General features: G+C 41.4%; 1 non-coding gene across 1 annotated transcript; it reads left to right on the top strand.

The window, feature by feature from the left end:
* Positions 1-2480: 2480 nt before the first annotated feature.
* On the top strand, positions 2481-2587 carry LOC135272815 (U6 spliceosomal RNA). Its single transcript, XR_010340775.1, has one exon. It is a non-coding gene; the product is annotated as a U6 spliceosomal RNA (small nuclear RNA).
* The last annotated feature ends 18670 nt before the right edge of the window (positions 2588-21257 follow it).

Genomic DNA, 21257 nt, shown 5'->3' on the forward strand with positions numbered 1-21257 from the left:
ATGGACTTGGAAATTTCCATCCTTTCACTTTCAGCCTGTTTGTGTTGGAAGCTCCTACATCGCTAGGGGGAAGTAAACCCGGCAGCAGCTCTGGAAAACGATTTGGTTGTTCCTAAAAAGCTAAACATAGAATTACCATATGCCCTAGCAATTCTGCTCCTAGTTATAAACCCCAAAGAATTGAAAAGAGACTCAAACAGATACTCGTTCATGAATGTACATAGCTAGCCCAGATGGAAACAACCGAACTGTCATTAGCAAAGGAATGGATATATATTAGTCAGTGTTCTCCAGAAAAACAGAGCTTTGTACATGCTGAGTGTGTGCATAAATTAACCATTACAATGAGTAAACGAAACATCATATATATGTTTTGTTCAGAAGAAGAAATGAAGTTCTGAATCATGCTACAACATAGATGAACCTTGAAAACATTATGCTAATTGATATAAACCAGACAAAAAAGGACAAATATTGTATGATTCTACTTAAGTGAAATATCTAGGATAGGCAAATTCATAGATAGAAAATAGATTAGAGATTATGAGGTGCCGGGAGGAGGTGAGATGGAGGGGGTTAAAGCTTAATGGCTAGAAAGTTTTCATTTGGAGTAATAAAAACATTTTGGAGCTAGGTAATAATGATGGCATGTGCATAATTAATGATATTGAATTTGTACACTTAAAAATTATCAAAATGTACAGAAAGCCTCATAAGTTTTATGTTACATATATTTTACCACAATAAAAAAATTGATTAACATATCTGATCATGTAACTACAGAGAAAAACCATATGGTCTCCTCAATAGATGTAGAAAAGTCATTTGATAAAATTTAAAATTCATTTATGAAAAATAATTTTAATAACCTAAAAACAGGCCAAGTGCAGTGGCTTATGCCTGTAATCCTAGCACTTTTGGAGAAAGTTAATGATCCTGAAGAGGGGGAATCTCTTTAGGTCAGGATTTCGAGACCAGTCTGGCCAATATGGTGAAACCCTGTCTCTACCAAAAACATAAAATATTAGCTGGGCATAGTGGCAGACACCTGTAATCCCAGCTACTCAGGAAGCTGAGACAGGAGAATCACTTGAACCTGGGAGGCAGAAATTGCAGTGAGGAAACTCCATACTCTTTTCTACAGTGGCTATACTAATTTACATTTCCACTAGCAATGAACAAGAATTCTCCATTCTCCACACCCTCATCAGCATCCCTTATGTTTTGTCTTTTTGATAATATCCATTTTAAATGGAGTGAGATGATATTTCACTGTGGGTTTCATTTACATTTCCCTGATGATAACTGATGTTGAGCATTTTTTTCATATGCCTATTGGACATTTTTATGTCTTCTTTTGATAAATGTCTATTCAGATGATTTGCCTTTTTTTTTTTTTTTTTTTTGCCATTGAGTTGTTTGTGTCCCTTATATATGCTGGTTACTAATCCCTTATTGGACGAATAGTTTGCAAATATTGTTTTCCCATACTGTAGGTTGCCTCTTTACTCTGTTGATCGTTGCCTCTGCAGCACAATCCTTTTTAACTTAAGGTAATCCCATTCATCCATTTTTTGCTTTTTTTGCCTGTGCTTCTAAGGTCTTACCCAAAAAGAAACTTTGTGCAAGTCAGTCTCCCCAAAGTTTTTTTCCAGTTGTTTTATAGTTTCAGGTCCTACAATTAAGTCTTTAGTCCATTTTGAGTTGATTTTTGTATACAATAAGAAATAGTAGTCTCATTCCATTTTTCTAAATACAGATATTCACAATCTTCCCAAACTATTTATTGAAGAGACTGTGCTTTCCCCATTGAATATTCTTGGCACCTTGCTAAAAAATCAGTTGGCTATAAATATATGAGTTTATTTCTGGGCTCTCTTTTCAGTTTTATTGGTCTATGTGTTGGTGTTTATGCCAGTACCATACTGTTGTGGCTACTGTAGCTTTGTAATATATATTCTAGTCAGGTAATGTAGTGCCTCCAGCTTTGTTCTTTTTGCTTGAGATTGCTTTGGCTACTTGGAGTCATTTGTAGTTCCACTCAAATTATGGAATTTGTTTTTAAATTCTGTGAAGAATATCATTGGTATTTTGATAGGAATTGCATTGAATCTATAGATTGCTTTGGGTAGTATGGCATTTTCACAATATTAATTCTTCCAATTCGTGAACATGAGATGTCTTTCCATTTTGATGTAACATCTTCAGTTTCTTTTTTATCAGCATTTCATAGGTTTTTTTGTTTTTATTTTGTAGCAATCTTTTACCTCTTTGGTTAAGTTTATTCCTTTTTTTTTAGTGGTTATTTAACATGGGATTGTTTTCTTGATGTCTTTTTCCACTGGTTTGTTGTTGGTACACAGAAATATTATGAATTTTGTATATTAAGTTTGTATCATGCAACCTTACTAAATTTTAAAATCACCTCTAAAAGTTTTTCTGGTGGAGCTTTTAGGGTTTTCTATATATAAGATCATATCGTGCTCGCTTCGGCAGCACATATACTAAAATTGGAACGATACAGAGAAGATTAGCATGGCCCCTGCGCAAGGATGACACGCAAATTCGTGAAGCGTTCCATATTTTAAAAAAAAAAAAAAAAAAAAAAAAAAAAAAAGATCATATCATTCACAAACAGGGACAATTTCATCCTTTTCAATTTATTTCTTTCTCTTGCCTAATAGCTCTGGCTTGGACTTCCAGCACTATGTTGAACAAGAGTGATGACAGTGGCCTTCCTTGCATTGTTCCACTTCTTGGAGGGAAAGTTTCAGCTTTCTCCATTCAATATTAAGTTAGCTGTGTGTTATACATGGCCTTAATTAGGTTGAAGTATGCTCCTTCTATACCTAGTATGTTGAGGACTTAGTTTGTTGAGGATTTTATCAAATGCCTTTTCTGCATTTTTTGAGATGATCATATGGTTTTTGTCCTTCATTTTATTGATGTAATGTAAAATGTTCATTGATTTGCTTATGTTGAACCATGCTTACATTCCTGGGTTATTCCCACTTAATCATAGTAAATGATCTTTTTAATGTACTACTGGATTTGGCTTGCTAGATTTTTGTTGATGATTTATGTTCATCAGTGATACTGGCCTGTGGTTTTCTTTTTCTGCCACGCCCTTGTCTGGTTCTGCTATCAGGGTAATGCTGGCTTTGTAAAATGAGTTTGGAAGAATTTTCTCCTCTTCAATTTTCTGGCAGAGTTTGAGAAGAATTGGTATTAGTTGTTTGTGTATTAATGTTTGGTAGAATTCAGCAGTGAAGCCATCAGGTACTTGACTTTTCTTTGATGGGAGACTGTATTACTGACTTGATCTTGTTACTCATAACTGGCTCATTATGGTTTTCTGTTTTTTCTTGGTAGGTTGTATATGTGCAAAAACTTATCTATTTCTGTTAGGCTTTCCAATCTAGGAGGTATAGTTCTTCATAATAGTCTCTAGTGATCCTTTGTATTTCTAAGTTGTAATGTCTCCTTTTTTGTTTCTGATTTTATTCATTTGAATATTTTCTCTTAGTCTAGCTAATAGTTTGTCTATTTTGCTTATTTTTTCAAAAAATAACTTTTCATTTTGTTGATCTTTTTGGTTTTTTTTTTTTTGAGACAGAGGCACGTTCTGTTGTCAGGCTGGAGTGCAGTGGCACAATCTCGGCTCACTGCAACCTCCAACTCATTGGTTCAAGCGATTCTCCTGCCTCAGCCTCACAAGTAGCTGGGATTACAGGCACGTGCCACCATGCCCAGCTAATTTTTGTGTTTTTAGTTGAGGTGGGGTTTCACCGTGTTGGCCAAGATGATCTCGATCTCCTGGTCTCGTGGTCCACCTGCCTCAGCCTCCCAAAGTGCTGGGATTACAGGTGTGAGTCACTGCACCCGGCCGATCTTTTGTATTTTTTTAATCTCAATTTGTTTATTTCTGGCCGGGCATGGTGGCACGTATACATATATTTTTGAGATGGAGTCTCGCTCTGTCGCCCAGATTGGAGTGCAGTGGCTTTTGGTTTATTTCTTCTCTGATTTGTAAAAATTTCTTTCCTTCAACTAATTTTGTGTGTGGTTTATTCTTACTCTCCTGGTTCCTTGAGATGAATCATTACATTGTTTATTTGAAATCTTCCTACTTTTGTGGTGTAGATGTTTATTGCTATAAAATTCTCTCTTTATGCTGCTTTTGCTGTATCCTGCAGGTTTTGGTATGTTTTGTTGCTATTTTCACTTGTTTCAAGACTTTTTTGTTTTTGAGATGGAGTCTTTGTCACCCCGGCTAGAGTGCAGTGGTTTGATCTCGGATCCCTGCAACCTCCGCCTCCCAGGTTCAAATGATTCTCCACCTCCTGAGTGGCTGGGATTACAGGTGCACACCACCATGCCCGGCTAATTTTTGTATTTTTTAGTAGAGATAGGGTTTCACCATGTTGGTCAGGCTGGTCTCAAACTCTTGACCTCATGATCTGCCCGCCTCAGCCTCCCCGGGATTGCAGGCGTGAACCACCTCATTGGGCCTATTTCAAGACATTTTAAATTTCCTTCTTAATTTCTTTATTGACTCAGTTGTTGTTCAGGGGCATGTTGTTTAATTTTCATGTATTTGTACAGTTTTGAAAGTTCCTCTTGTTACTGGTTTCTAGTTTTTTTTTCCATTGTGGTCAGAAAAGATATTTAATATGATCTCAATTATTTTAAATTGGTTGAGATTTGTTTTGTGGCCAACATGTGGTCTACCCTGAAGAATGTTCCATGTGCTGATGAGAAGAATATGTATTCTGCAGCTGTTGGATAAAATATCCTGTAAATGTCTGTTAGGTCCATTTGGTCGAAAGTGCAGTTTAAATCCAGTGTTTCTTTGTTGATTTTCTGTCTAAATGATCTGTTTAATCTAGTGAGTGGGGTGTTGAAGTCTCTAACTAATGCAGTACAGGCAAGCCCTCAAATTGTGATTTAGTCCTGGAGAGTTCTTGGCTTCACCCATGAAAGAATTCAAGGGCAAGCTGGTGGTGTTAGACAGTGGCAGTGTACAGCAGCAACAGAGGTACCCATAGGGAATGTGCCCAGAGCAGCAGCTCCTAGGCAGTTCTGCACTCATATTTAGATACACTTTTAATTATATGCAAATTGAGGGACAGATTATGCAGAAGTTTTTAGGATGAGGGTAGTAACTTCTGGGTTGTCAAGTTGTTGCCACGGAAAGGGGCAGTAACTTCCAGGTGTTGCCATGGCAATGGTAAATTGACATGGCACATTGGTGGGCATGTCCTTTTTTTTTTTTTGGGATGGAGTCTCGCTCTCTCAGGCTGGAGTGCAGTGGCACAATCTCAGCTCACTGCAACCTCCACCTCCCGGGTTCAAGCAATTCTCCTGACTCAGTCTTCTGGTAGTTGGGACTACAGGTGTGTGCCACTATGCCTGGCTAATTTTTGTATTTTTAGTAGAGATGGAGTTTTGCCATGTTGGCCCATCTGGTCTCGAACTCCTGACCTCAGGTGATCCACCCTCCTTGGCTTCCCAAAGTGCTGGGATTACAGGCATGAGCCACCGCGCCTGGCTGCTGGGCATGTCTTATAGAAAGATACTTCCACCCCAACCTGTTTTATTTTTCATTTTATTTTATCTCTTTGAGATGGAGTCTTGCTCTGTCGCCCAGTCTGGAGTGCAGTGGTATGATCTTGGCTCACTGCAATCTCCATCTCCTGGGCTCAAGTGATTCTCCTGCCTCAGCCTTGTGAGTAGCTGGGATTACAGGCACCTGCTACCATGCCTGGCTAGTTTTCGTATTCTTAGTAGAGACAGGGTTTTACTACGTCTGCCAAGCTGGTCTTGAACTCCTTACCTCAGATGATCTGCCTGCCTTGGCCTCTCAAAGGGCTGGAATTCCAGGCGTGAGCCACCACACATGGCCAACCCCAATCTGTTTTAGTGAGTCCTCAATTTGGTCTAGCATCTGAACCCTGCTTTCAGAGTCTAGTCTTGCCTCCTACTTTACCAATATTATTGGAATACAGTTTATCTTTCCCTTTAGATCTAATATTTGCTTTATGTATCTGGGTGCTCCAATGTTGGGCATATATGCATTTATAATTGTTATATCTTCTTGCTGAATTGATCTCCTTATTATTATGTAATAACCATCATCTCTATTTACAGTTTGTGAGTTAAAGTCTGTTTTATCTGATATATGTATAGCTACTTCTGCTGGCTTTTGGTTTCCAGTTGCGTGGAATATCTCTTTCCATCCCTCCACTTCCAGTCTATGTATGAATTTACACATGAAGTGAGTTTCTTGTAAGCAGCATATAGTTGGGTCATATTATTTTTATCCATTCAACCAGCATATATCTTTTAAGCAGGGAATTTGATTCATTTACATTCAAGGTTGTTATTGATAGGTGAGCACTTATTCCTGTCATTTTGTTAATTGCTTTCTGAGTGTCCTTTGCTCCTTAATTTCTCTCTTGTTGTTTAAGTGTTTTTGCTTTTACTTCCTCCTGCTGCATAGATGGTCAGAGGTGTAAATGTGCTGGGACATTTGATAATGCTCTATCTACTCCAGCAATGTGCCCAGAATATGTAGTCCACAGCATCTTTCAGCATTAACCCAGGCCCAGTAACTAACTTCCCATGACCCTTACAAGGTTCCCAGCAAGCCATTCTTAGTGGCAGCCTAACATCTTCTATACATCTACCCAGTAACCCACCAGCTTTGGATTCTAAAGAGTGGTTTTCTGCTTGCCCATTGACTATGGCCCAGTTCTAGCCTGTGCAGTCCAGTAAATTTCTCCACCAACCAGAGTGCTGCAACCACATGGTCTAGAGTAAGAGTGGAACCCCAGGCTTTGGAAGACAGCCACTCTTCCTTGTGTACTCTCCCAGAGCCCTAGGGTACCTTTTAAACATCTTTAGAGTTACCATCCTATCTTTGCTTAGTAATTTTTTATACTGAACTTTCCTGTTTAAATTATCATGTGGTTTCTGATGGATCTGATTGGACCCAGACTGATACAAGAATCTACAAAATATCTGTAATAAATGTTGTACTCAACAGTTAAATGTTGAGTGTGTACCCTTTGACATCAATAATAAGACAAGAATGCCCGACTGGGTGCAGTGGCTCATGCCTGTAATCCCAGCAATTTGGGAGACTGAGGCAGGTGGATCACCTGAGGTCAGGAGTTGAGACAGCCTGGCCAACATGGTACAACCCTGTCTCTACTGAAAACATACAAAAATTTAGCTGAGCATGGTGGCAGGTGCCTGTAATCCAAGCTACTTGGGAGGCTGAGGCCAGAGAACTGCTTGAACCTAGGAGGTGGAGGTTGCAGGGAGCCAAGATCATGCCATTACACTCCAGCCTGGGCAACAGCAAAACTCAAACTCTGTCTCAAAAAACAAAAACAACAACAAAATGCCTATTACCACTTCTATTCAACATTTAACTGAAAGTCTTGCCCATTGTAGTAAGACAAGAAGAAAAATTAATAAAATATGTATGGATTGGAAAAGAAGAAAGGAAATTTTTATTATTCACAGATTATAGTGATAGTATACATTAAAACATCCAAAGCAATCTATTCAATTATTATAATTATTAAATACAATTAGCAAGATACCTGAACACAAATAACATTCAAAGTCAATCATATTTCCTTATACAAGCATGAGCAGTTAGAAAAATAAAGTTTAAAAAATACCACTTACAAAAACATCCAAAATATTATTTGGCAACAAATGTAACAAAAGAGATGCAAAAAATCATAATACATTACTGTGAAAAATTGAAGAGCCCTAAAAAATGATATTCATGTTCATGCATTTGCAGATTCAATATTGTGAAGCTGTCAATTCTCCCCCAAGACTGGCGTCCAGAGTCAAAACAATTACAATTTCTACAGGTATTTTTTGTTTATGTAAAAAAGCTGACAAGCCTATTTTTAACATTTATAGGCATACCTTGGAGATATTATGAGTTTGGTTCCATACCACCACAATAGCAATAAAGTGAGCCACACAAACCTTTTGGTTTCCCAGTGAGTATAAAAGTTATGTTTACATTATACTGTAGTCTATTGAGTGTGCAATAGCACTGTGTTTAAAAAATAATATATATACCCTAATCAAAAATACTTTATTGGTGGGGCGCAGTGGCTCGCACCTGTAATCCCAGCACTTTAGGAGGCAGAGGCAGCTGGATCATGAGGTCAGGAGTTCAAGACCAGACTGACCAAGATGGTGAAACCCCGTCTCTACTAACAATACAAAAATTAGCTTTTTATGGCTACAGGTCCCCAAGCGGAGCGGGAGGCCAGACTGGGTAGCTGAGTGGTGGCGTCAGCGGCAGAGGCGGTAATAGCGGAGCTGGTGTAGGGGCGGAGCGCTTCTGTGGGGATGAAGGCCGAGGGCTGCATGGATGCCCTGCACCAGTCCAGCAGATTGCTGCTAAAATTGATTCAATTCCTCACTTGAATAATTCCACACCTCTAGTGGACCCCTCAGTATATGGATATGGAGTACAAAAACAGCCCTTGGATGATGGAGGATCTGCTTATTCATATTCTTACGCTCTTGAGAGAGTGGCCCAGTGACCTTACCCCTAGCGGAAGAAAACTGATCAACTCTTGAGGCACTAGAATCACTTGACTCCATGAGGCGGAGGTTGCAATGAGCCAGGATCGTGCTCCCTGCACTCCAGCCTGGGCGACAGAGCAAGACCTTGTCTCACAAAGAAACAAGCAAACCAACCAAAAGATTATTGCTCAGCCTGGTGTGGTGGCTCACACCTGTAATCTCAGCACTTTGAGAGGCTGAGGCAGGCAGATTGCTCAAGCTTGGTCTGAGACCAACCTGGGAAACATGGCAAAACCTCATCTCTACAAAGCATACAAAAAAAAAAATTAGCCAAGTGTGGTGGCACATGCCTAGAGTCCCAGTCACTTAGGAGGCTGAGGTGGGAGGATCTCTTGAGCCTGGGAAGGTGAGGCTGCAGTGAGCTGAGATCGTGCCACTGCACTCCAGCCTCAGAGGCAGAGTGACACCCTGTCTCAAAAACAAACAATCAAAAAAATTAAAATAAATACTACTGCTCATTGGCAATGTGCCTGGTCGCCCAAGAGCTCTGATGGAGATGTACAAGGAGATTAAGGTTGTTTTCACACCTGCTAACACAACATTTATTTTGTAGCTCATGAATCAAGGAGTAATTTTAACTTTTGAGTTTTATTATTTGAGAAATACATTTTGTAAGGCTATAGTTGCCACAGAGAATGATTCATCTGATGTATATGGGCAAAGTAAATTGAGAACCCTCTGAAAATAATTTACTATTCTAGATGCCATTAAGAACATTTATGGCCGAATGCAGTGGCTCACGCCTGTAATCCCAACACTTTGGGAGGCCAAGGTGGATGGATCACCTGAGGTCAGGAGTTCAAGACCAGCCTGACCAACATGGAGAAACCCTGTCTCTACTAAAAATACAAAATTAGCCAAGCATGGTGGTGCATGCCTGTAATCCCACCTACTCAGCAGGAGAATCGCTTGAACCTGGGAGGTGGAGGTTGCTGTGAGCTGAGATCGCACCATTGGACTCCAGCCTGGGCAAAAAGAGCTAAATTCCGTCTCAAAAAAAAAGAACGGGCTGGGCGCGGTGGCTCACGCCTGTAATCCCAGCACTTTGGGAGGCTGAGGGGGTGGATCACAAGGTCAAGAGATCGAGACCATCCTGGTCAACATGGTGAAACCCCGCGTCTACTAAAAATACAAAAAATTAGCTGGGCACTGTGGTGCATGCCTGTAATCCCAGCTACTCAGGAGGCTGAGGCAGGAGAATTGCCTGAACCCAGGAGGCGGAGGTTGCGGTGAGCCAAGATCGAGCCATTGCACTCCAGCCTGGATAACAAGAGCGGAACTCCGTCTCAAAAAAAAAAAAAAAAAGAATATTCATATTCATGATTCATGGCAGGAGGTCAAAATATCAAGATTAGCAGGAGTTTCCAACCCTCATGAATGATTTTAAGGAGTTCAGGACTTCAGTGGAGGAAGTCAGTGCAGACATGATGGAAATAGAGAACTACAATTAGAAGGGGAGGCTGAAGATGTGACTGAATTACTGCAACCTCATGAGAAAACTTGAACAGACAAGAACTTGCACTTCTTATGGATGAGCAAAGAAAGTGTTTTATTGAGATGGAATCTATTTCTGGTGAAGACGCTGTGAATATTGTTGAAATGACAACAAATAATTTAGAATATTACATAAACTTCGTTGACAATGTAGTGGCAAAGTTTGAGAGGATTGTCTCCAATTTTGAATCAAGTTCCACTGTGGGTGAAATCACACGCTACACAGAAATTCTTCATGAAAGGAAGAGTCATTGACGGGACAAATTTTTTCCTATTTTCTGAAATTGCCAAAGGAATCCCATTTTTAAGCAACCACCACTCTGATCAGTGAGTAGTCATCAACGTGAAACAGGATGCTCCAAAAGCCAAAATATTATAACTCACCAACAGCACAGATGACCATTAGCATTGCTAAGCAATAAAGTGTTTTTCTTTTCTTTTTTTTTTTTTTTAAGACTGGGTTTCACCATGTTGGTCAGGCTGGTGTTGAACTCCCGACCTCAGGTGATCCGCCCGCCTTGGCCTCCAAAGTGCTTGGATTACAGGTGTGAGCCACCACGCCGGGCCTAAAGTGTTTTTCTTTCTTTCTTTCTTTTTTTTTTGAGATGACATCTCACTCTATAGCCCAGGCTGGAGTGCAGTGGAACAATCTCGGCTCACCGCAGCCTCTACCATCCTGCCTCAGCCTCCCAAGTAGCTGGGATCACAGGCGCCTGCCACCACATCTGGTTAATTTTTGTTTTTTGATTATAAAAATTCTTGTGTATTTACAAAGCGTTTATGACCACAAAACAGAAAATTCACCCCGGGGCCACTGGAACTAAGATAACCATGTAAACTGCTTCTCCAGAATTGTATGCTGTGTGCGATCTTTTTATATTTGACTGGTATTAGTGATTCCCTAGACCAAAGAGGGATGACTGCATTATCTGCATTTTTGCCTTAGCAGAAAGCTGTCATGGAAAGTAGCCTTTTTACCTCTTCAGGGCAATCATGCTTTGGTTCCTCTTAGGAGACAGCAACGTGAAAACAAAACTAAGTTGTCTCCCTCTGTGCACACATCTCATTAATGGACAGTGTCTCTCTGGCCCAGTGTTTCCAGAAATCGAGATCGATACATTTCACAACTCATTCAGCCTTTCATAACAATTTCACAATTCAGCCTTGTTTTTTTTTCACTCACTGCCTGGAGTTGAAGTGTTAAAAATTTGTGCTTGTAGTGAGCAGGTATCTGCTGTCCTCTACATAAGGAATACCTGAATATTTGCAAATAAAACCCTCTGGCATTTTGCAGACATTTTTCTCCCATTAGTCCACTGCACACACATTTGAAAGAAATTAGCACCAATAAAGAGATTTTCAGTGTTGATAAGGAGAACTGGGTCACAGGCAGATGTAGCTGACTTGGCCAAGATCACCCAGTAGATCCGGAATCTCACTTAAAACATAGGGTTCATTATTATATTGTATATTTTCACTTCTTTGTTTTGATAATTTTTTTCCATGTCTGCCTTTTGGAGAATAAGTCTTTACAAACAGAAAATGACTATGATTTCTCTTTTTCCTCCCTCTAAATATTAAGCCCTCTTTTAGCAAGAAAGAATGATTCTGTGCCGTGCTGAATCTCTCGTCATCCCAGAACACTTGGTCTTATGTAACAACAGACTGTATTTGAAGAACAAGGAATTTCCCTCAGGCTTCTTACATTCTGCATTACGGTTCAACAAAGTTAATTCTGTCTTCTGCTGAGCATTGTTTAAATAAAAGGATTACACATATTGTTTTTTTTTCACCAAGTTGTTCTTCACACGTAGAATTTGAGGTCTGCGTTGTTCAGTTGTCTTCTGGTGGGGTAAGGTAACTGGGCCACGTAGCTGGGACTACAGGTGCAAGCCACCACACCTGGGTAATTTTTGGTATTTTTAGTAGACACGAGGTCTCACCACGTTGCCCAGGCTAGTCTCAAACTCCTGCACTCAGGCAATCTGCTCACCTCAGCCCCCCAAAGTGCTGAGATTACAGGCATGAGCCAATGCACTTGGCCTGCAGTAATATTTTGAAAGGAATTTCTTTCCTAAGCAGTAGGTCTCAGGAATGAAGAGTAGACTTAAAGTTTTCGTAAATCACTCCATATACAGATGTGCTGTCATCCAGGATTTGTTGTTCCCTGTATAGAGTACAGGCAGAGTCGATTTAGCTTAATTCTTAAGGGCCCTGAGATTTTCAAAACGATAGATGATCATTGACTTCAACTTGAAGTCACCAGCTGCACTAGCCCCTAATGAGAGAGTCAGCCTGTCATTTGAAGCTTTGAAGCCAGGCATTGACTTCCCCTCTCTAGCTATGAGAGGCTGAGATGGCATCTTCTTTCAATAGAAGGCTGTTGCATTCTACGTTAAAAACTTCTGTTTTGACTAGGTGTGCTGGCTCACGCCTGTAATCCCAGCACGTTGGGAGGCCAAGGTGGGTGGATCACCTCAGGTCAGGAGTTCGAGAGCAGCCTGGCCAACATGGTGAAACTCTGCCTCTACTAAAAATACAAAAATTAGCCAGGCATGGTGGTGCACACCTGTAATCCCAACTACTTGGGAAGCTGAGGCAGGAGAATCGTTTGAACCTGGGAGGCAGAGGTTGCAGTGAGCCGAGATCGTGCCATTGCACTCCAGCCTGGGTGACAAAGCAAGGCTCCATTCTCAAACAAAGAAACCAACAAACAAACCCTCTTTTAGTGTGGCCAGCTTCATCAATGATCTTAGCTAGATCTTCTGGATAAGTTGCTGCAGCTTCTTCGTTGAAGAAATTCACCTCGCAATTTCATGTGATGTTGATTACTTCTTTCCTTAAACTTCGGGATCCAACCTCTGTTAGCTTCTAATTTTCCTTCTGCAGGTTCCTCATCTCTCTCAGTCTTCATAGATTTGAGAGTTAGGGTCTTGCTCTGGATTAGGCTTTGGCTTAAGGGAATGTTGTGGCTGGTTTGATCTTCTAACCAGACCACTAAAACTTTCCATGTCAGCAATAAGTCTGTACTGGAGTAGCAGTTTTAATTTCCTTTAAGAACTTTTCTGTTGCTTCGCAGCTTGATCGTTTGGGGCAAGAGGGCTGGCTTTCAGCCTGTCTCAGTTTTCAGCACACCTTCCTTACTAAGCTTCATCATATCTAGCTTTTGATATAAAGTCAGCGATGTGTGATTCTTCTTTTCACTTGAACATTTAAAGGCCACAGTAAGGTTGTTGATTGGCCTAATTTCAATATTGTTGCTTCTCAGAGAATAAGGAGGCCCTAGGAGAGAGAGAGAGAGAGAGAGAGAGACAGACAGACAGACAGAGAGAGAGAGAGAGAGAGAGAAAGAGAGAGAGAATGGGGAGGGAATCGCTTTGCTGGGGAGTAAGCGGTTTTCTGTCTTATACGGGCAGTTCATAGCATCCCCAATTATGACATTAACATCAAAGATCGATGATCACAGATCACCACAAAAGATATAATAATAATCAAAAAGTTTAAACTATTACAAGAATCACCAAAATGTGCCACAGATCTGAAGTAAGCACACGCTGTTTGAAAAATACTTTATTGGACTGGGCACGGTGGCTCACGCCTGTAATCCCAGCACTTTGGGAGGCCGAGGCAGGTGGATCACCTGAGGTCAGGAGTTCAAAACCAGCCTGACCAACAAGGTGAAACCTCATCTCTAAAAAAAAAAAAAAGAAAGAAAAATATGTTATTGATGCAGAACTGCCACACACCTTCCATTTGTAAAAAATGCAACCTCTTTGAAGCATGATAAACCAAAGCACAATGAAACAAGGTGTGCCTAACTATGGACATGAAAAGGTCAATAAAGAGTCAAGACAGGCTGGGCACAGTGGCTCACGCCTGTAATCCCAGCACTTTGGGAGGCTGAGGCGAGTGAATCACAAGGTCAGGAGTTTGAGACCAGCCTGACCAACATGGTGAAACCCCCATCTCTACTAAAAATGCAAAAATTAGCCAGGCATGGTGGTGTGCACTGGGAGTCCCAGCTATTCAGGACACTGAGTCAGGAGAATCGCTTGAACCCGGGAGATGGAGGTTACAGTGAGCTGAGAACGCACCACTGCACTCCAGCCTGGGTGACAGAGCGAGACACTGTCTTAAAATAAATAAATAAGTAAGGTATATTGGCCAGGCACAGTGGCTCACACCTGTAATCCCAGGATTTTGGGAGGCTGAGGTGGGAGGATCACTTGAGCTCAGGAGTTCAAGACCGACCTGGCCAACATAGGGAGACCACATTTCTACTAAAATTCAAAGAAATTAGCTGGGCATTGTGGTGCACGCCTGTAGTTTCAGTCTTGAGGCAGGAGGATCACTTGAGCCCAGAAAGTCAGGGATGCAGTGAGCCCTGATTGCCACACTACACTCCAGCCTGGGCAACAGAGAGAGACCTTGCAAAAAAAAAAAAAAAAAAAAAAATTATGGTCTATTTATAAACAACATTGGGAACAAATGAACTACAATTTTGTTTCACAAACATAATATTAAGTGAAAGAAGCCAGATAAACATAACACACAATATGTGCTGTTTAATTCCAATTATATGAATTTCAGAGAATGGGAAAAACTAAATTATAGTGTCTAATGGTGCGTGTTTAAGTGGCAAAATTATGAAGAAAGGTAAGGAAATTCTTACCAAAAGACAAAGTAATGGTGATTAGGAAGGGGCGTGAGAGGGACTTCGGGGGTTTGACATCATTCTAGTTTTTGGCCCAGGAAATGTTCAAATGAAGAATAACTTTGGAATGGTTATTTGAACTCTATAGCTTTTGTAGATGTCTGTAATATTTTATTTTTTAAAGGCATAAAAGACAAACGGTTGGCAGGCAGCATTGAGCACCCAGTAGAAGGTAGACAGCATTAAATTTCAGTAAATCCTGGCAACTAAATGTAATGAATTCGCTTGCGGCGAGCAAGGGCTTGAGAATGTGAGAACAGAGGGAGGCTATGGCGCTGGCCCAGGAGTGGAATGGCCTGTGAGCTCACTGGAAGGCTAGGCTTGGGGACAGCACGCATATTTGACATTGCAGACTGTGAGGCAGACATTTAGGCAAACATACACTCAGAGTCAAATGTCCTAGGTGATTAGAAGAGAGCTTTAAAGATTAAAGATCACAGTGAGGGTGAAGAGTGAGTTCATAGATGTGAGTCTGGAAAAAGTAGAAACATGTAAGGGAAGCTTCCATGAACACTTGAGTAAGATGTAGTGTATTGATACGATGTACACAGAGGAGAGAATCTTTTAGCCTGGTATTTATTTATTCAAACACTTCTTGAGCATCAGAAACTGTTCTGGATGCAGTTGAGAAGACAAGAAGGTATGAGACACAGTTCTTCTCTTTAGTTTTAACTACAATAAAACATACCTTCATGAACATTTAAGCAAAATTCCCATTGGCCAAGGGATAAAGTCCAAACTCACCTCCTCCCCTAATATAGAAACTTCACTCCATATTGGCCCCTTGTTGGTGGCATCTCCCCATGGGTCTCTGCTCCTCCCCAGAGCTGTTCATCTTCACTGCTCCTATAACCATATAGGAGGCACAGTCCTATGCACTTTATATCTCTTCATTCCTACAGCAACCTCAGGAACTGGTATTATTATCAACAATGTCCAGGTGAGGTAACTGAGGCCCAGAGAGGCTAAATAACTTGTTCAAACACTGTTTGTCAGTTCTCGGGCCAAGATTCCAACCCTGGGAGTCTGTCTCCAGTACCTGTTCTCTTAACAATCCAATTGGGCTATAGCCATTTGTGCTCCAACCCTGACAAGCTCAAGCCCCTTTCGTCTCTCTGTGGCTTGGGATTTCCTGTTTGTGGGCTTCTCCCAAGACCAGCTTGAAGGCTGCCTTCTCTGTGCAGCTTTCTGTGCTACCTCCTCCAGGTTAGTCTCTCTCTTCTTCCCTGACCTCTCTTTCAGGGGCCTCCTCTAACACATTGCTGAATGTCCTTGAGGGCAGGAAGTTGGACTTAGTTTTCTATATGTTTCACAGAATCTGTCACATATGAGATCACAGACAATGTTGAATTGGATTCCAAAGAAGAATGTGAATCCCAAAATGCGTGGTGTCAGCATGAAGGGTCATGAAAGGTAAAAGGAAAAGAGGCACCTGTTATCTGAGGTATCCCAGGGAAGGCTTCCAGAAGGGGTAGCTCTTGGCTGGACTTTACAGAATGAGCAAAATGTGCATAGCTGAAGATGACCAAGAGGGTGTGCACAGGCCTGGACACTCCAGTGCACAGGACATCTCTAGGAGTCGGTCATTAAACCAAACCCATCAAAGCAGAGCTGCAGGGAAAACAACCAGTGAGCAGGAGGCAAGAACATCAAACTCCCAATACAGACCCACCCCAGAACCCTCAAAAAGTTCTGCTATGTAAGTAAATCCAGAAAATCTGAATACTACAAAGTATAATAAACCTGGTGGGGGGGAATTCCAATTTAACCAGATTTAGATTTTAAAAATAATTTTTATTGGATAATATGGTACATAATTAACTGCAGGGTTAGAGCTGCCCTGAATTAGGTCCTGTTTTAGATAAATCAATATTGGAGTGAGGGGATTTTACTGCATATTCTTTGCAACTAGGCCATCTGAATCATTGCCATAGATCAGGTTCCAACAGAAGAATCCAGCAGGAGATCTCAGCTGGTGCCCGTGAGACGCCTACCCAAGCCAAGAGCAAGCTCCTTCCCAAGCTTCTCTCGGTGGTGATACAGACAGTCTAGGACCCAGCCAAGAAAGAGGGCACTGGCCATGCTAATGGGGTATTTCTTGAGGTGAACGTGGGATGGACTTATGTGGTCCATTTTGGTAGGGAGGAGGGTCTGAAAAATTATGCCACTGGCTTTGGCTTACTGATGGGATGTCTTGGCAAGACAGACTGAATGGATTAGGGCTTAGGGGAGTTGAACCTACAATATCTAAATTGTAAGGTTTGCCCTGTTTAGTCTTTGCTTATATTATTACCTTTCTTCTAGGTGAATTTTGGGAACATAAGGAATACAAGTTGAGTATCCCAAATCTGAAAATCTGAAATGCTCCAAAATCTGAAACTTCTTGCCACTCAAAGGAAAAGCTCATTTTGAGATAGAAGATCAGTAGGACTTGTTTTCACAACCTTGCTGATCAAACAGGATGTAGCAAAGAAACCAGTCCAAACCAGCTAGGACCAGGAATTATAATGCATTTGCGTGCTATAAGACACTCGCCAGTGCCATGACAATTTGCAAATACCATGGCAATGCCTGGAAGTTACCCTATATAGTTTTGGGCACTCCCTGCCCCTTTTCCAGAAAGTTCCTGAGTAATCCACTCCTTATTTAGCACATAATTAGGAGTAGGTATAAATATAACTTGCCAGCAATCCACAAGTGCTACTCTGCCTGTGGGGTAACCCGGCTCTGTCTATGGAGCAGCCATTTTGCTATATACTGTTGCTCTAATAAACCTGCTTTCTTTCACTGTCAGCTCAGACTTGTTCTTGAATTCTTTCCTGAGCAAAGCCAAGAACCCTCCCCGCCAGAGCCCCAGTTTGAAGGTTCACCGGCATTTGGGATTTCAAATTTTAGATAAAGGATGCTCAGCCTGTACATAAATAATATTTTCAGCCGGGTGCGGTGGCTCACGCCTGTAATTCCAGCACTTTGGGAGGGTGAGGCAGACAGATCACCTGAGGTCGGGAATTCAAGACCAGCCTGATCAACATGGCGGAACCCTGTCTCTACTAAAAATACAAAAATTAGCTGGGCATGGTGTCAAGTGCCTATAATCCCAGCTACTCAGGAGGCTGAGGGAGGAGAATCTCTTGAACCCAGTGGGTAGAGGTTGCAGTGAGCCGAGATCATGCCATTGCACTCCAACCTGGGCTACAAGAGTGAAACCTCATCTCAAAATATATTTATGTTTTAAATATCATATATATATATTATTTTCAACTGGTGTCTAAATGAGAAAAACTTTCCGCTTTTCATCAGAAGACCCCAGACCTGTCATAACTTCTTCAAGGTGTATAAGAGGCCCCTTGCCCACTTCTGATCTCTCAGCACCCATTACTAAGAGAGAATGCAATACAGGGAGTATGGTTTTCAGAAGATGAGAAAATCCTTCCTTCTACTGTTACCTATTTGCCTTAGATTCTTCACAAACAAGGACAATACATTTCACTGGCACTCTTCCATCTACAAATTACCTTGCTGACCTTGATCTCATTGAAACTCATTTTGCAAATGAGAAAACATTGTTCTGTGAGTTTTATTGATTTGCCTAAGATGGCAATGTTACAAGGTAGTGGATTCAAGCCCAAGTCTAGGACTGCAGTGCCCAGGACCCCAGCCCACTTCATAGCAAACGCATTACAACATATTTACATTCCACAGAACATATACATTTTTGCTGTATAATTTTTATAATTCCAGTTTGGAGTTTTGTTATAACATACATTTTTTCCTCGTGATTCAAACCGTGTTATATTTTCATGTAACCATATAAGGCTTGAGTTGAGTGGCAGCTGACTCATTAATATCACATCACAATTTGCAGACACTTAATTAAATATTTATTTCCATTTTAATGTTTTATTTTCATGTTTAGGAGCCAGTACATTTTTTCCAGGTCTGAAATACTGTCTTGGGTCCTTGAAAGGTCACAGGCCCTGATCACCGAGCCAAGAATACCTAGTGGCAGAAACAACCCTGTTCTGGCTGGGCTGCCACCACAGCACAGGGCTGTGATGTGAGCAGTTGCTTAGAGGCTGGAATTACAGCAGGCAGGTAGAGATGGCTGTCACTGACCCCAATGACCAGAGCAGAACGAACAAGATCCTGTCAATCTCTGGCCTTCAGACAGCAAGGTTCACTTTCATGGATCTTCTCTGGAACAACTTGCTACCTGCATTCTGAACAGCATGGGTCCTTATGCTAAACCATGATATTACCCACACTGTTAAGCCAGCATCCGGGAAAACGTCACAGATGACCAGAGGAAGAGTTTACTGTATATGTTTTTTGTTTTGTTTTGTTTTGTTTTAGACAGAGTCTCGCTCTGTCACCAGGCTGGAGTGCAATGGTGCCATCTTGGCTTATTGCAACTTCCATCTCCCAGGTTCAAGTGATTCTTCTGCCTCAGCCTCCCAAGTAGCTGGGAATACAGTCACACACCACCATGCCTGGCTAATTTTTGTATTTTTAGTAGAGACAGGGTTTCACCATGTTGGCCAGGCTGGTCTTGAACTCCTGACCTCAGGTGATCCACCCACCTCAGCTTTCCAAAGTTCTGGGATTCTGGCTCACAAGTGTTAACCACCATGCCCAGCCCAGTAGACCTCATATACAAACCTCACAGGCTGGCATTTTGGATTCAATGGACGGTAGGATTTGTACCCAGAGACAAGCTAGTCCTGACTGACTTCATCACCAAAAACTCCAACCCTAGAGAGAGCTGGGATTGTCAAGAAACTCCGGCAGCAGAAGGGAGCCCCTCCTTCTGTTGCCATGGAAACACTCAGAATCTTCCCACCAAGCCTTGATTAAAACCCATTTATGCCTAGCGTTCCATGATTGGAACGCTAAGCTTGTGGGACTTATTTATATCCTACTGATAAAGGTTATCTCCAAGGTCTGACTTTTCACACAAAAAGTTTTGCAAGCTCCAGCATAAATAGGTTAAGGCTGTATCTACTGAACCTCCCACTATATGCAACATTTGATACATGCACCATCTCCCTAATAATTCTGCCTAAGTTGAGCTTTAATAAAATACATTTTAGGCTGGGCACAGTGGCTCACACCTGTAATCCCAGCACTTTGGGAGGTTGAAGCAGGCAGATCACCTTAGGTCTGGGAGTTCGAGGCCAGCCTGACCAACATGGAAAAACCCCATCTCTACTAAAAATACAAAATTAGTCGGGCATGGTGGCACAGGCCTGTAATCCCAGCTACTTAGGAGGCTGAGGCAGGAAAATCACTTGAACCCTGGAGGTGGAGGTTGCAGTGAGCAGACATCACATCATTGCACTCCAGCCTGGGCAACAAAAGCAAAACTCCATCTCACCTCTCCTTTTAAGTGAGAAAGCACACTCAGAAGGAAGTGGGGACCAGTCTCTTTACTGCTCTAAATGGCAAATAATCCAAGGAGGAAAAGACAGACCTCATGCCTGTTCAGGAGGGGAGAAATTCACATGGAAGATATTGACGGTTCTGGGGTAGTGCACCCTTCAGAACTCTCCAGAGCCTCCTGCCTCACTTCAGGATCTCATTTTTGATCCTCAGAACTCCAGGTTTCTGAGTGTTGGTTCTTTCTCCAAGTTCATCAGGTTTCCTTTACCAAATATTCTACTTCTTTGCACCCATCCGTCCCGGAGCTTCTGTGAACACAGTTTCACCCTCCAATTATCCTTTTCCATTGCCTACAAATGGCTTCATTTGCCTATTCAAATTCCTTCTCATCCCTCATTCCTCAGGGAGCCCCCTTTGCTCTGTTTACCTTAAGGAAGGAGGAAACTAGCTAATAATGATAATAGACATTAATTAAACACTTCTGAAGCACTTGTTTGGATTACTTCATTTTATCTCCCAGCAACCTTAAGATAGATCATATCTCTACCCCATTTTACAAAGGAAGAAACAGTCTTAGGAAGCTCAGATAACCTTGTCACACAGTTGGCAAGAACCGGAGTCAGAGTTCAACCCAGACAGTCCAACCCCAGAGGTTCCCCTCGTCTTTCCATCAGATCATTCATTCATTTATTCAGCCAGTATTTATTGAATCCTCACTACATGCCAGGCACTGTTCAGGGTTTATAGCATTGAGGCAAAAGAGGTTTCCTCCCTCATTATGAGACTAATTCTAGCAAGGGGAGGTGGGCAAGGAACGAACAAATAAGTCAGATAATTCCTCTGTTTGCAGATGACATAATCTTATATGTGGAAAACTCTGAAGACTCCACGCACACAAAAAAACTCTTAGAACTAATAAATGAATTCAGTAAAGCTGAAGAATACAAAATCAACATAAAAATTGGCAGTGTTTGTATACACTAATAGTGAACTATCTAAAAAAAAAAAAGAAGAAAACAATTCCATTTACAACAGCTATCAA

The sequence above is a fragment of the Aotus nancymaae genome, unplaced genomic scaffold, assembly GCF_030222135.1.
Source record: "Aotus nancymaae isolate 86718 unplaced genomic scaffold, 86718_ANA_hifiasm-v0.15.2.pri h1tg000131l, whole genome shotgun sequence".
Lineage (NCBI taxonomy): Eukaryota > Metazoa > Chordata > Mammalia > Primates > Aotidae > Aotus > Aotus nancymaae.